The sequence below is a fragment of the Aphelocoma coerulescens genome, chromosome 9 (assembly GCF_041296385.1).
Source record: "Aphelocoma coerulescens isolate FSJ_1873_10779 chromosome 9, UR_Acoe_1.0, whole genome shotgun sequence".
NCBI lineage: Eukaryota > Metazoa > Chordata > Aves > Passeriformes > Corvidae > Aphelocoma > Aphelocoma coerulescens.
Window position 1 is genome coordinate 8,610,290 of NC_091023.1, and position 13,212 is coordinate 8,623,501.

The following is a 13,212-nucleotide window of genomic DNA, read 5'->3' on the forward strand; positions in this document are numbered from 1 at the left end:
CTGCAGCAGATAGCTGATAACCTCTTTATGCAAAGCCCACAAGCTACAAAGATTGAAGAAGGGATGAAGGGCCATCCTGGAAATGGGAAAATAATTTATTCATAACCAATTGTCCATTACTGTTCACAAAGAAATTGTCAGAGTCTTAGAGTCCTAAATGTATTCATTATTTCAAATTGTTCCATTTATTTCTTCAGCAAATAAGCTCTGTGTTCTGAAGGTACTGAAGTTGTGAAATATACAATTGACTACTCCATTCACAATCTGCATTGTCTTGGATAGCTGAATTATTTGCATACTTTAATTACATAACACAGGGCAGGAAAATTGAGCCTTTAATCACCATGAGTAGTGCTTACTCAAGGAAGAAGTCCTATTGAAGTCCAAAGAATAAAGGCTTTTCAACATTAGAAAATGAGTCAGAATCTGGCCTTATTCATAGTTTGTGCTCTGAGGTAGTTTTACTCCTAGCTTTTCAAACATGTACCTATCGAACACACCATTTCCAGGGAGCAGCAATAAATACCTTTTGACTTGCTTAGTCAGCCAGCATAGGAGCAATCCAAAACTGAAATGCTGAGAAGAACAATCTGAAGTTCAACAACTCAGGTCCAGGAAGGAGAGGAGGGAAATTTCTGTTTCTCCAGAGCCTCTATGGTCACAAAGTACAAACATTCCTGTTTAAAAAAAAAAAAAAAAAAAAAAAAAAAAAAAAAAACAACAAAAACACAACCAAACACAAAACACACAAAAAAAACCACAAAAAACCACAAAACAACCAATATTCAAGCCTGTTTTGAAATTTAGATAAATATTTGTAGGTTAAAATAAAGCCTAAAATATCATACAGCAAATGAAAAATAAGACAAAACTGCACACGATTAGCTTTTAGAACCACCAAAGAAAATTATGAGCTGTTTTGTCATCGTTTCTGGAGTTTTTTAGGAGGGATCTAAATTGCTATTGTGGGAAGAGCACTAATAGAAAAAACTACAAACATATGCTAACTTGTGGTGGTTTGTTTGCCAATTAACAATGCACCAACACTCCCCAACAAATTAGACAAAGTCAACAAGCAATATTCTTTATTGAGACAAGTGCTGTAAAGGAGACAGCAGCACAATGAGCTGACAAAACCCCTCTGTCCCCTAACAACAGTGACAGAACGGATCTGAGGTGGAACCATGGTGTAAATACTGATCAGCAGAGACAGCACAAAGGACACTGCTCTGGTCCAGGGCAGCTGGTGTCAGTGGGCATCTGTAAACCTACATGTGCACCTGTAAAGGAGAGGGTATGGGAAGGCTGAAAAAGAAGAATGTCCAAAATTAAGGGGTTTTATGAGTTTTCTTCTTTTAACTTAAAAGGCCACATTTTGCTAAAACTGTTATTTCAGCAACAAGAAATTTGAACTGAGTCAGAATTCATTTTATCAGCCATTTCTGATATGTATCGCCAACTTTCCTTGAGAAAAGGTAAAGAAAAGGTTCAAACCTGCTTTGTTCTATTTAGAGATTGAGCCAAAGCAACACTAAAAGCTGGTCTAGCCAGTAATTTGAATGTAGCTATTTGCCTACCTTCATTATTATTTCAGTTTGTACCTGCTTCGTAGAGTTTTGCCCACATCTGATGTGCTTGGTTCATTACAAGAGCTTGCTAATAAATAAACTGTTTTAATAATAGACTTTTGTGTCTTACGCTACAACAAAGTTATCACTTATATCTTGGGCCTTTTATCCTCCTTTTATGTGGAGCATGGAAGTTGCTTTTGTAGAGGATTTCACAATTTCATTTTGCTTTCCTTGGGAAAAAGCACTGTGAATTCGCCAGCATCTCCAGATATTGAAAAAATTGCTCTGGATCACAATGTGTCAGTATTGATGGATTCATTGGAGGATGTCATACAATAGGAGACCATAGAGGAGAGGCAAAAACATTGTCAACTATTCAGATCCAGACACTACTCACTCCAAAGCATGGAGGGAATGTGGGTTTTCTGGCGGCAGCACTGGTTTGGGGTTCGTTTTTCCTTTAATACATTCCATCTCTTAGATTAAGCATTCAGATTTCAGGTCTCTGAATCCTTAGGCTTGTGCAAATGTACCCAGAGGTTTTATGCTTTTCCCCTTCCTTTCTCCTCTCTCATTTTCTCTTTCTGCTTCCCCATCCTTGCAGTGAAGCCTCTCAGACTTGGCAGGAGCTGCTGGGTTCCAGCCAGCTGCTACTTCAGAGTCAGCTTGTGCTTTCAAGGCATAGTCCTGCAGCAAGGTGGGGTTGGATTGCAGGGTGCAAATCAAAGCCAAGTTGTGCGAGGCCCCAGAGAGCACAACACACAGGTGCTGCTGCTGCTGCTGCAGAAGGGAGCCTCTCCAGTCACCACCCACGCAGGTGAGTGGGGACAGGGAGTTATCCCTGACCCAGCCAGGTCAGACACCTGCATGGCAGTGTTAACACCACCCTGTGCCAAAGTAGGCACATCCCATTTGTCTAAAGCACACTGCCAAGCAATGCCTTTTTCACTGAAATAGAGCCAGGGCCACTTTTTCTTTATTTATGAATTATCAGACAATGATTGTATAGTTCAGTTCCTCAGTACTCTACCCCATCTGGCATGTTAACTTTTCACCGAGGTCTAAGGGAATAAACCTAGCTACAGGGAACAGAGGAAACCATTCCACTTCCCTGGATCTTCATCTGGCAGTGTTATTCCTCAAGGTTCCAAAGTCACAAGTCCTCTGCTCTCACAGACATACTGCTTGTATGAGATAGGAATGGTCAGATTTGATGGGGACAAATAGCAGGTCTGCATTAAGTTCAGTCAAGCAGATCAAACCTATTTCTTAGCAACTCAATTACTTGATATCAGCTACCCTCTTCTTTAAGACAATCAGAATTAGGCACGGCGGAAAGCCTGGTGGACAGAAGTGTCCCCACAGAAATGACAACACCCAAGCCTGATTGAAATCTTCAGCAGTAACAGCAACTGCCACTCCTCCTGCCAGTTGGCATCCTAAAGAATCAGCCAAGTTTCTAAGATTTCAGTACAGGAAATAGAGCACTGGCTGTACAAGGGGACACATGAGATCAACTTCACCCTTTCAATGGTGCAGAATGAAAGAGTTAAAAGAAATTCCTGCACACATTCTACACGAACTTACATGCCCAAAGGCACTGCATTTGGCTTCCTGTAACTTATGTTTTTCCTTTTTACCTATCCCTAGTGGTTCATTATTGCAGGCCTTTTGACTTGTGAGAACAAGACTCACCATTCCCTCTGGGAGTTTCGCCGCTGCCCTCTTGCTCCCCATTCCTCCCTTTTTTGTTTATTGTCTTCCAACTACCTCTCCCATTCAGGTTAGGAAAGGAGGCAAAAGGCAAAATTCTATCATGATTTCTCCCTCCTCCACAGTCTCATTTCAAAATAATTTTGCTCTTAACAAGAGAAACACCACCATAATGTGAAGACACTCTGGTGTCTCAAGCCAGACAGGTTCATTCAGAAAACAGAGAGAAAGAAACCACAGCCCAAGCCAACAGCAGAGATCCACAGCACCCTCTGAAACATTGGCTGTAACCCACCAGAATCTTCCCCTTCCTGTGAATAAGTCTGTAATTTAAGCAAATCAGGCTTCAAGTGCTTCATGCCTGCAAGTCTCCTACACTTTCTTTCAAGATTCAAATCCTTAAAAGGGGCAGAGGCGGCTATTGCACAGTGTTTGCAGTGTTCGCAAAAGTGTTGTTGCACCAAAAAGAAACCCTCGTTTCTACTACTATCACTCAGATATCAGACATACTCACAGTAAACTTCATTATATTTACTGATTTATTTCTTCAGCACAGTTTTTCACCCTGCCAGCCTTTTTGCCTGTCTTCCTGGTTGAAGGAACCAATTTGTGAAAACAGCAACCCCTCTATGATCACTGAAAAATATTTTAATATTTCAGACCTTATTTTTTCCTCTGTAGGGTAACAGAAGCTTCTTCCACTTTAAACAGGAAATTATGACATAAGGTTGAATTGCATCCTTCTCTCTTTGGTCCAGCCACCTTTAACTTTCACAAGGGACAGAACATCTGACTGAAAGAGCAGGGGAAGCTGAGCTCAGGAAAGATGAAAGTGGTTGAAGGAAAAAGGTAAAAAATACAAAGATAATTTACTGCAGGATTTTTCTAAATATATCCATTTTTCTTGTGGATACAATAGTGTGTGCTTCACATGTTTTCTTTTCTTTTTAAAGAATAAATAATTTGCAGGTGAGTGAAGTTCTGCTACAACAAATATTTCAAACTGAAGCTACATTTTCTTCATATGAATAATGTTACATTACAGCTTGCTTGAATATGATGTACTGCAAAAGAGTTGTATATTTCCCCTGTTAAGCTCCAGTGACTGTAAATCATTTCCATCACACTTCATTTTTAATTTGAATTCATAAAAGGTTATACATTTCTTTGTGGTTTTAAATAAAAAAAAATATTAAAGGCTGTAAACTTAAGTGTTTATTAAAGAAAAAAATATGTTGATCTGAAGCTTCAGGAATTAAAATATATGTAAAATATAAGAAGGGGGAACAAGAAAGATTTCTACTTAAGCCCTGGGAATTTAATGTGAAATTTAAGGTCTTCCATTACAAATGCATCTCTGTTTGGTCAGGTGAGGGTGGTAGGGGAAGGCAAGGTTGAAGAAATAGAAGGACAGGAGTGTCCCCAGCTACACCTTGGTCAGGGATTTTGTGAAGTCAGTTCCCATGGTAGCTAATCATTGAAGAAGTGCAGCCTACAGAAACAAAAAAATACGTAAAAATAGAAACTATTTCACACAAGATTCCAAACCTCATCCCTGCCCATCAGTAAGCATAGGCCACCAGATGGGCTGGCCATGTTGGACTGTGAGACATTGATAACCTCATGAGGCCAGATCCCAAGTGAACATTCACATTGCAGTTGTGGCAGCCTCAAGGTTATGCCTGCAGAGTAAAGGCTCTGAGGAGCCTCAGTGATGATCTTTAGGTGAAGCATCAGCATTACTGTAGAGATCTTGTTTCTATTGGGTGGCGGCTCTATTGGCATTCTGCTTATTACTCCTTTTATCTAATTGAAGGAGAGATCACCATCACTAATATGATGACCAGCAAGGGAAAGTCATTTTAATCACATTAGCAGCAAAGAAATCAACATGGCATCAGACTAAAATTTTGCAAGTAGAGTAAACTAGATTACAACTGCTTTTAATGCCTCTTTCAATAAGGTGTTTTGCCCATCAGAAGCAATCAGTATTAGTAACAATCTCACAGATCTACTATTAATGGAAACAATAACCCTGATTCTACGCATACAAATTCATAATTCCATAAAAATTAGCAACACCCCTGCCTCACCTCTCCATTGATTGATATCAGGGGGACATGCATTTAAAGGAAATCATAACAATTTTTATCGTGTAAGAATGCAGCTAAGTAGTTCAAGATCCTTTTTGCATCCCACATGCTTCAATGTGGGCAATAGTAGAACCAACTTTTCAGAACAAACTGGAAGGCCACATTAGAAATGGTACACCACATTTTTTTTCAAATGGAAACAGTCCCATTTCACACTGCAGTTGCTGGGAGTTCCCAGAGAGCCCAAGTGCAGTGGGCAAGCCTCAGGACTGCCTTGTCTTCAGAGCATGCTAAGAGTGACACCCATGTAAAATAAACATAACGTTTGAGATGTGTGCTCTATACAGGATGAGAATTGTTACACCTCAGCCAGGATCACTCTCCCTTCACTGGGTGTCTGGAGAAAGTTTAGGGAAACCCCAGCCAGCAGGACCCAACAGGCTGCTTGGAGAATCATTTGTATCAGGTGCCCAAAGAATGTTGTTTTGCTTGGCATTTCCTGCTTGACTGGTTCTCTTCCTAGCAACCAAACTTTGTTTATCTTAATTTAAGATGTTAACTTTTGCTGTGATTACAGTAAAAGCCCATGCCCTCATAAGCCACAATTTGCAGAAAACAACACAGGGCAGGAAATTAACTCCTAACAGTCTCTGAAAAACTGAGCCTGCAACATTTCTGCTGGGGACAGCGACAGACTAATGATCTCCTAAAACTATCTCCTAATTTCTCAGAAGGTATTTAAGTAAGCACATTACCCCAGATGATGCTAAATTGACACCTCTTGCAGGCAAACTGCTTAGTCACAATTTAGCACAAGCAGGAGCTACAAACAGACTGTTCAGTCAATGAGCTTTTGTCAGCAATGAAAAACAAATTTATTCTTTTTATAGGTGAAGTTTGTTTTGTTTTACTTTCAGATCCATCCTCCTGTAAATTCTTTTACAGTCTGTCTTCCTGGCCTGCTAAAGCTTTCTCTTGAAATCAGTGGGCACTGCAAGAACAAGTTCCTAAACTGAGGCCTGGACACAATGATGAAGTTTCACAGTAGTCCTCATTTGCTGCAGTTTTTATGCATTTATTTATGAAGAACACCTCTTCTGTAATGAAACACCCTGCCACGGTTCAAAATTATTTCAAGATTACAGGAAGTACAAAAATCAGCCACTCCAGCTGTGTATCACCTGCACACTGGAGAAGGTGCCCTCTGTCCCACCACACAGGTCATTTATGAAGATATTAAACACTGGGGGCCCCAGCTCTGCCCTCAGCCATGCAAACACCACCAGTGACCAGCCTCCAGCTGCACTTTGAGTCACTGGTCACAGCTCTGAGCCAGGCAGAGCAGTTTATTTCCAGCCCATCTCCCTGTCCCTTTCTCTAGTCCATATTTCATGGGTTATCTGTTTGGATATTATGGGAGATTGTCAAAAGCTTTTTCATAAGCCAAGGTAAAAAATACCCACCATTCTCTTCATCAAAAAGTGCTACTTTTCTGCACAGTTTCCAGAGAATACAGGATTTTTTTTACCCTCTCTTCTTTCCTAAACTCAATGTAAAAGAAGCTTTTTCTGTCCACCATAAAAAAAAATATTGTATTTAAAGGGAGCTTGAATCATTTAAAATGCATAACTGACTATGTGCATTTTTAATCTTAACTACAAAATCAAATAATACAGATTATATAATACTAGTTATAGTTTGGATGTTAAATTGAAAATTAAGCATGAAATGAATATAATGATTTTCTCCATGTTCTACACTTAATATATGCTGAAAAATCCAGTGCAGAATGTTTTTTTCATTCATTTCCATGAGCCCAGAACCAAATCTCCATCTTTCACAATCAAGCAGCTATTAGAAAACACTGAGTTCTTTACACACCAACTTCTAGTTAAGATGGGAGACACTCTAGCCAGGAAACCCAGGCTGCACTCTAGAAATGGAAATGAGATCTAGAAGTGATGACTGTTTTCCACAGAAACTGTTCCAGCTTCATTGTGTTCCGCTACAGCCTGCTTGACAGGGTAGCAGTACCTAAGGAGCAAGACAGGACATTGCCAGGGATGAAAATAATTTTGGAGATTATCCAACATAACCTGAAAGCATCTCTTCCTTTTCCAAAGTCCAGCCAGAGTGGAACATAGGACTATGTAAATCTGCTCACATGGACAAGACCACAATAATGAAAAATTATAGAGCCATTATTAATTTCATATTTGCTTCCCTTGCTTTGCAATTAAACATTATTTACTAATAATTCTATACCATATACTCTAGCCCCTAAATGCAGATTAAATTTACCTTTAATTGCACACTCTCCTTGGTAGTTCCTTTACTACTCTTCTAAAAGCCAATGTTCAAAAAGCTTGTCTCCCTGAGACAGAGTGACTCACAGTATTACTCAGTGTTTTCTTTCATAAAAGGACTGCATTCCACTTGTTCCCTGTTTTAAGTTTTATAATAGACTGTGATAGAGCTAAGATATGCACATTGTATAGTCACCACTTTGCAAGTTGATTTACTACCACACAAACCATTTAGAGTTCTCCAAAGGAGCTTTGAAGGCTTTAATATCAGAATCTTTCTCCAAGGCCTGCTTTGGTACCAATATTTGATTAAATTAAAACCTAATTATAGTCTAAAATGAATGATGTGCATTTTCTCTCCATTAGACAGATCTATTTGCATTCTATGAAAGACCATTGACATGGCAGCGTGCCATCTGATTCTGTTTAAATCAAAGATGTCCCAGAGGAATTTTCTCTTTCCCTACCAGCTATATTTGTCTTTTCTAATGGTTGCCCAGGGCCTAAAGGCTTAGCCAGACCTCATTACCTGAGGTAGACAGTGCATGAAACCATTCAATTGGCAGTAGCCAGTCCACTGAGCCAGTCCTTCGCTTTGCTTCATGCCCTCCTCCACTGATGCTGTTTACCAGACATTTTGCTCGGGTTTTGTTTCCAAGTGATAGAGGCATTTTTCAGTACCTGAAACCCACCATTAACTATCTTCCCCTTCAGGTCTTTTCTTACTTGTTCCCAGCTATTTTGTTGAGCAGAAACTCACTAAAGCATAGCAGTGTTCATAACAATTAGTGAAATTTAATTATCTTCATCCAAGGAAAGCTGTTCTTAAGTTGCAACCAGAACAATTATGGTGTTTTAGCTGAAAACAAAGGGATGGTATTTTGCTATTTATTGCAGGTACATTTTCAAGGGGTTCCTTGTTTTAAAGCATGAATCCCTATTGAGTTGATATTGATACAGAGAGGAAAGCTTATCTGTGGCATAAAAAGGAGCATTGTTGTCTGTTTTGACAGAAAAAATTTTCATTTCAAAGAGAATGGAAGTGGCTTGGTCATTTATAATCAAGAGAAAGCAAACAAGGACAGAAAAGCAAAACCCTGATCACTCTATGAGCCTCCCACATTCAGTCTTTGAATTTGTGAAAACAATATGAATGCAATGAATATGAGATTTAAGAGTCCACCAAGACATTTGTTTTCAGGTATTTCCGACTTCCTTCCTCGCTCCTGCACCAGAACAGTTCTCTCTCTCCTGTGCTTTGGACTTCTGCTTACCACTTCAGGAGAGACAACCCAGACTAGCCCTTCGCCAGACTTGGATCCAAAACCATTACACCCAGAGACAGTTCTTGAGATGTTCCCAGCACAAGTTTGCTTTAGATTAACCAAGATCCTTCTGTTCCTGCCTTCTGCACATTTTTATCATTTCTTAGAAGCCACACAGTAGGCCTTTCCAAACCACTTTTCCTTTTTTTCTTGTGTATCCTCACAAAGTGCAAACAGGGGTCTCTTCCCAGTCTCAGTATAAGGGGCTGTGTCAGAGTGTAAATTTGGACCAAGCACGATGATTTCCCTATAAGCCACAAACTCAACATCTGAGAACACTTTTCCTATTTTCGCTATGGATTACACCTCCTGCAGAGCTTGTTCACAGAGGCGATTGCAAAGGCTAGTGACCCACCTACTGCATTACATTTAAGACAGTGATTTGTTGATGCATTTCAGTAATAAGTATTTAGATAAGAATATTCCTCATTGCCTCTCTTAATTACTGTTACAAACAAACTTTACACCAACTTTTATGTTTCAAAGTTAACATAATAGGAAGCTATTTATTAGTCTCATTTCTTTCATGTAGGCCCTAAAAACGATATAAAATCTATACTGGAGGACCAATCAGATTCTCAGATAATGATTCTTTTTCTTCATACAAGTCACTGGAATTTTTCTGAATTGTACCTGTTTAGCCTGTAATGGAAAACAGCCAACTGAGAGAATTAAATATTCTTTTGTTAAACCATATCTGTTAAATCTCTATTTGTTCTGCTGCTTTTCTAAAAGGAAATCTATTGGTAAGTATTCTATGATTACTTCTTATACTATAAGTCTGGTTACAATTCTACTTGTTTTGAATCCAAAGTGCTATGCACTCTTTTCTTTCAACAATTCTCTGATGCAGGAAAGAGCTACTGTCCCCATTTTAGGTATGGAAAACCAAGGCCCAGAAAGGGCAGGTTAGATATAGGTTAGATATCAGTTATATACCAACTCAAGCTCATGCATTGTTCAGGAACCAACAGAGTGGGAATTCCCTTAAAGCACTGCCTGCCACAGAACAGCTGATTTCAATTAACAGCTGTATGCCAATCATCTAATCAGCTGTCATGCTTTCCTTCACTGTGTGATAGCTTTCTCACATCAAGAAACAAGATTATTTGCAGGTTTCCAAGTTCATTTTGCTTTTTCTATAAATCTAAATTATGACCGACTAGCAGTATCACAGGTCTTAGCTGGGGTTGGGCGCGGAGCAGGGCTAAGCACTTTTAGGTGTCACAAAGATGCAGAAACTGAGTGAGAAGTAAGACATAGATGGAGACCGGCAGCACAAAGCCATAAGGATTGCTGCTATTTGTGGAGGGGTAAAGTTCACTTGGCAGGAGAGGAAGTTTACAGGTTTCTGAGGGCTGAGCTGCTGAGTGGAATGGGAAGAGAGAAATGCAGACGTGAGCCCCTCACCTTGTGCTGCCACTTTGAGTGCCACAGACACAGCAGACAGTTCTCTCTGGCCTTGATCCATCAGAGGAGGCAATGTGGGAATGTGTTTCCTGGGCACTGCTGAGACATCTACTGATGTCTGTAGTATATCCAGAGCTCAGCTGAATATGCGACACCTCAGCAGAGAGGCAGGGATGCGTGACTGCTGTGTGAGATACATGCCATGCCCTCCATAGCATCCCCTTCTTTCATTTCTGCTGTAATGGCTGACCTTTCAGGGGTTAAAGAGCCCTATTTTCTCTCTTCAACTCTCCTCCTGTCCTTTTTTCAAGGTTATCCATGGAAATGATTCTGTCTTCTTGCTTACACAACTTTTGCCGTAGTGTCCAGTCTTTTCTGAGTGTTGCCATGACCAGACCCAGCTTATATGGGTGAGTGGTCCTAACACACAAAGGACACTTTGAGCCTGCTTTGTCACTCAGACTTTGTGCCTGGCTGCTGTTAGGATTAATATAAATATGCCCTTGAGAAGCTGGAAAATAGCTGTGCCTGGTATGATTCAAAGAATACATAATTTTCTCTTATTCACTGGCCAGGGTTATGAACAAATAGCTGTATGTAGAGAAGGAATTATATTAAGCTCATTAAAAATAATTTCACAGGAAAGAGAGGATTCACTTCCATCAAATTGGGCTATGAGTGAAATAATAAAATACACAGGCTATTCTTTAGCCATTCAGTGTAATTTCTGTTATATTGCTGGAACGTTTTTGATACAGCACATGTATCCTGACAAAAACCTCTATCTTACAAGCATGCCCAGCATTAACAAAGAAAGTGAAGGCAGCATTTTCCTCCAGTCTACACCTGGGCATGTTCCCTACAGGAAACATGATTCTTTCATTACTTTAGACTGCTACTGATATAAAAAAACCTGGACTGGTATTTAACCTAATTCTGTAGGTAGTGTTTATTTGAACATGATCTGCCCAGGATGACCAGTTAGTCTTTACTTTTAAACTCTCATATTAAGGTTAAAGTATTATATATTTAGTTATTTATCTAATTCATTACTCTCTCTTCCAGTTGGATAGCTAATTTGATATTCATTGTATCCGAGATAACTAACTTGTTATAGCTAAATGAAATGTGCATTTGGAAAAGTTCATTAATAACATTATCATTAATTGGTTCTTACCTGAATCTCAGTGCTGCAGGGACTCTTCAAATTAAATGACAGATTGCAGCTAGCTTTTTAAAAGTAGAATTTTAACAGCTTCCATACATTGCAAATGAAGTTTAATGGGCCAAATCCTGTTCTCCTACTGATCTTAGAGCAAAAAGACAAAATAAGTTATAGTGCTCAGCCTAAATTTACTTTATACGAAGGTGTCAGGGCTCAGAATCTATCCCAGTTTGCTTTTTGGTGTTTAGTGCAAAATCACATCTTAATCTTTGGAGGGAAGAAGATACACAGAAATTTATTTCAATTTGCTTTTTACCAAACACAGTTGCTGAGCTGCACGTTGAACCATGGAGGAAAACCTGAGCTGAGGTTAATCAGCAGCAGCCTCACATACCTGGAGTCCTCTTTCATTCTGAATGTCATGTACGCCCCTGATGTCCTCATGGCTCCTCCGGGTGCAGCTGCACTAAATGGCAACTGAGATCCAGCTGAGTGCAGCAAAGGCTCTGGAGCTGCAAATGCACAGGCACAGGTGTGTCTGGGATGGCCGTGCACAGATCCTGCACATGCAGGGCCTTCACACCTGAAGCTGCACCTGCGGTAGTGCCGAGCTGCCAGTCTGTAACACAAACAACGCAGTCATTACACCAGCAGCTGCCTTGTGACCCGTTAATGCTCCCTCTCACTCAGCTCACCCTCCCCGGATTGTTTCTGAGCATCTCAGCGAAACACTTTCTAAAAGGACAGGCAAAGGAAACCACGGGAGTCACACTAAGTCCCTGGAATACTGAATTTATTCACTTCTACCAGCACTGAATGAGTCCTCAAATCACAATGGCTTTTGGACTCCCAGCCTCCCCACCAGAATGCAAAAGATTAAGCAGTATTTCCTCATACACAAAGCTATATCCCATCTGATTAAAAGTAAATTAGATTCTTGATCCAACTTGTAGGATTAAGTATCTCCTAGAGAGATGACATGAGGCCTACAACATACTTATTATTAATAATTTTCTCATAAGAGAGTCCACACTGGGATTGACTATAGGTGCAAAGAACTATTTTGTCTTGGTCAGCATATTAATTGACTTTTTGACTTCTCTCATGCAATGTAAAGCAGCTTGCAGGCTGCAGCAAGGCAGAGCATTTACCGACGCAGCTGGCGAAGTCCTGCATGGCAGACACCTGCATTTGGAGCAGCCATTTCAAAGAGTGCAGCAGTCATTTGCAAAACTTCAGCAAAGCACATTTGCTCAAAAACTGGGCAGTGCTAGTAATGTGTGTTTGTGAGGCCAAATGCATGAATGTAAGAGGAAGGAGACTGTTATAACTGTTTTAATCCTACAGGAATTCTCTACAGGACTTCACAGATTTTCTTATTTTTCTTAACTTGGCACCTTTTATTCTGCCAAAATGACACCTGAAGCAGTATTTGAACAAAAAACAAAAACAAAACAGAACAAAGCAAACAAATACAATAACAAAAGGAAACAAAAAACCAAAAACACACAAACGGGCAAAAACCCACTAACCTAAAACAACAAAAATCAAACCCCCAAAACTAACTAGCAAACAAACAAAAAAAAGTCACATGCAACATTCTTCTTTCCCTTCTAAAACCCAGTCCTA

At 39.8% G+C, this 13,212-nt stretch overlaps 1 long non-coding RNA gene across 6 annotated transcripts in view; it reads right to left on the bottom strand.

Moving 5' to 3' along the window:
• The window catches only part of LOC138114887 (uncharacterized), a 36,840-nt gene extending 24,654 nt beyond the window's left edge, over nt 1-12,186 (bottom strand). For 2 of the 6 annotated variants that reach the window (XR_011152864.1, XR_011152860.1), the window contains exons 1-3: nt 11,900-11,980; nt 11,596-11,727; nt 527-677 (exon numbers count right to left, since the gene is read on the bottom strand). This is a non-coding gene — a long non-coding RNA (uncharacterized lncRNA). Of the gene's footprint in view, nt 1-526; nt 678-11,595; nt 11,728-11,899 lie in introns of all 6 variants that reach the window. The other 4 variants (XR_011152861.1, XR_011152863.1, XR_011152862.1 and 1 more) reach the window with 4 other exon arrangements.
• Between the last annotated feature and the right edge of the window lie 1,026 nt (nt 12,187-13,212).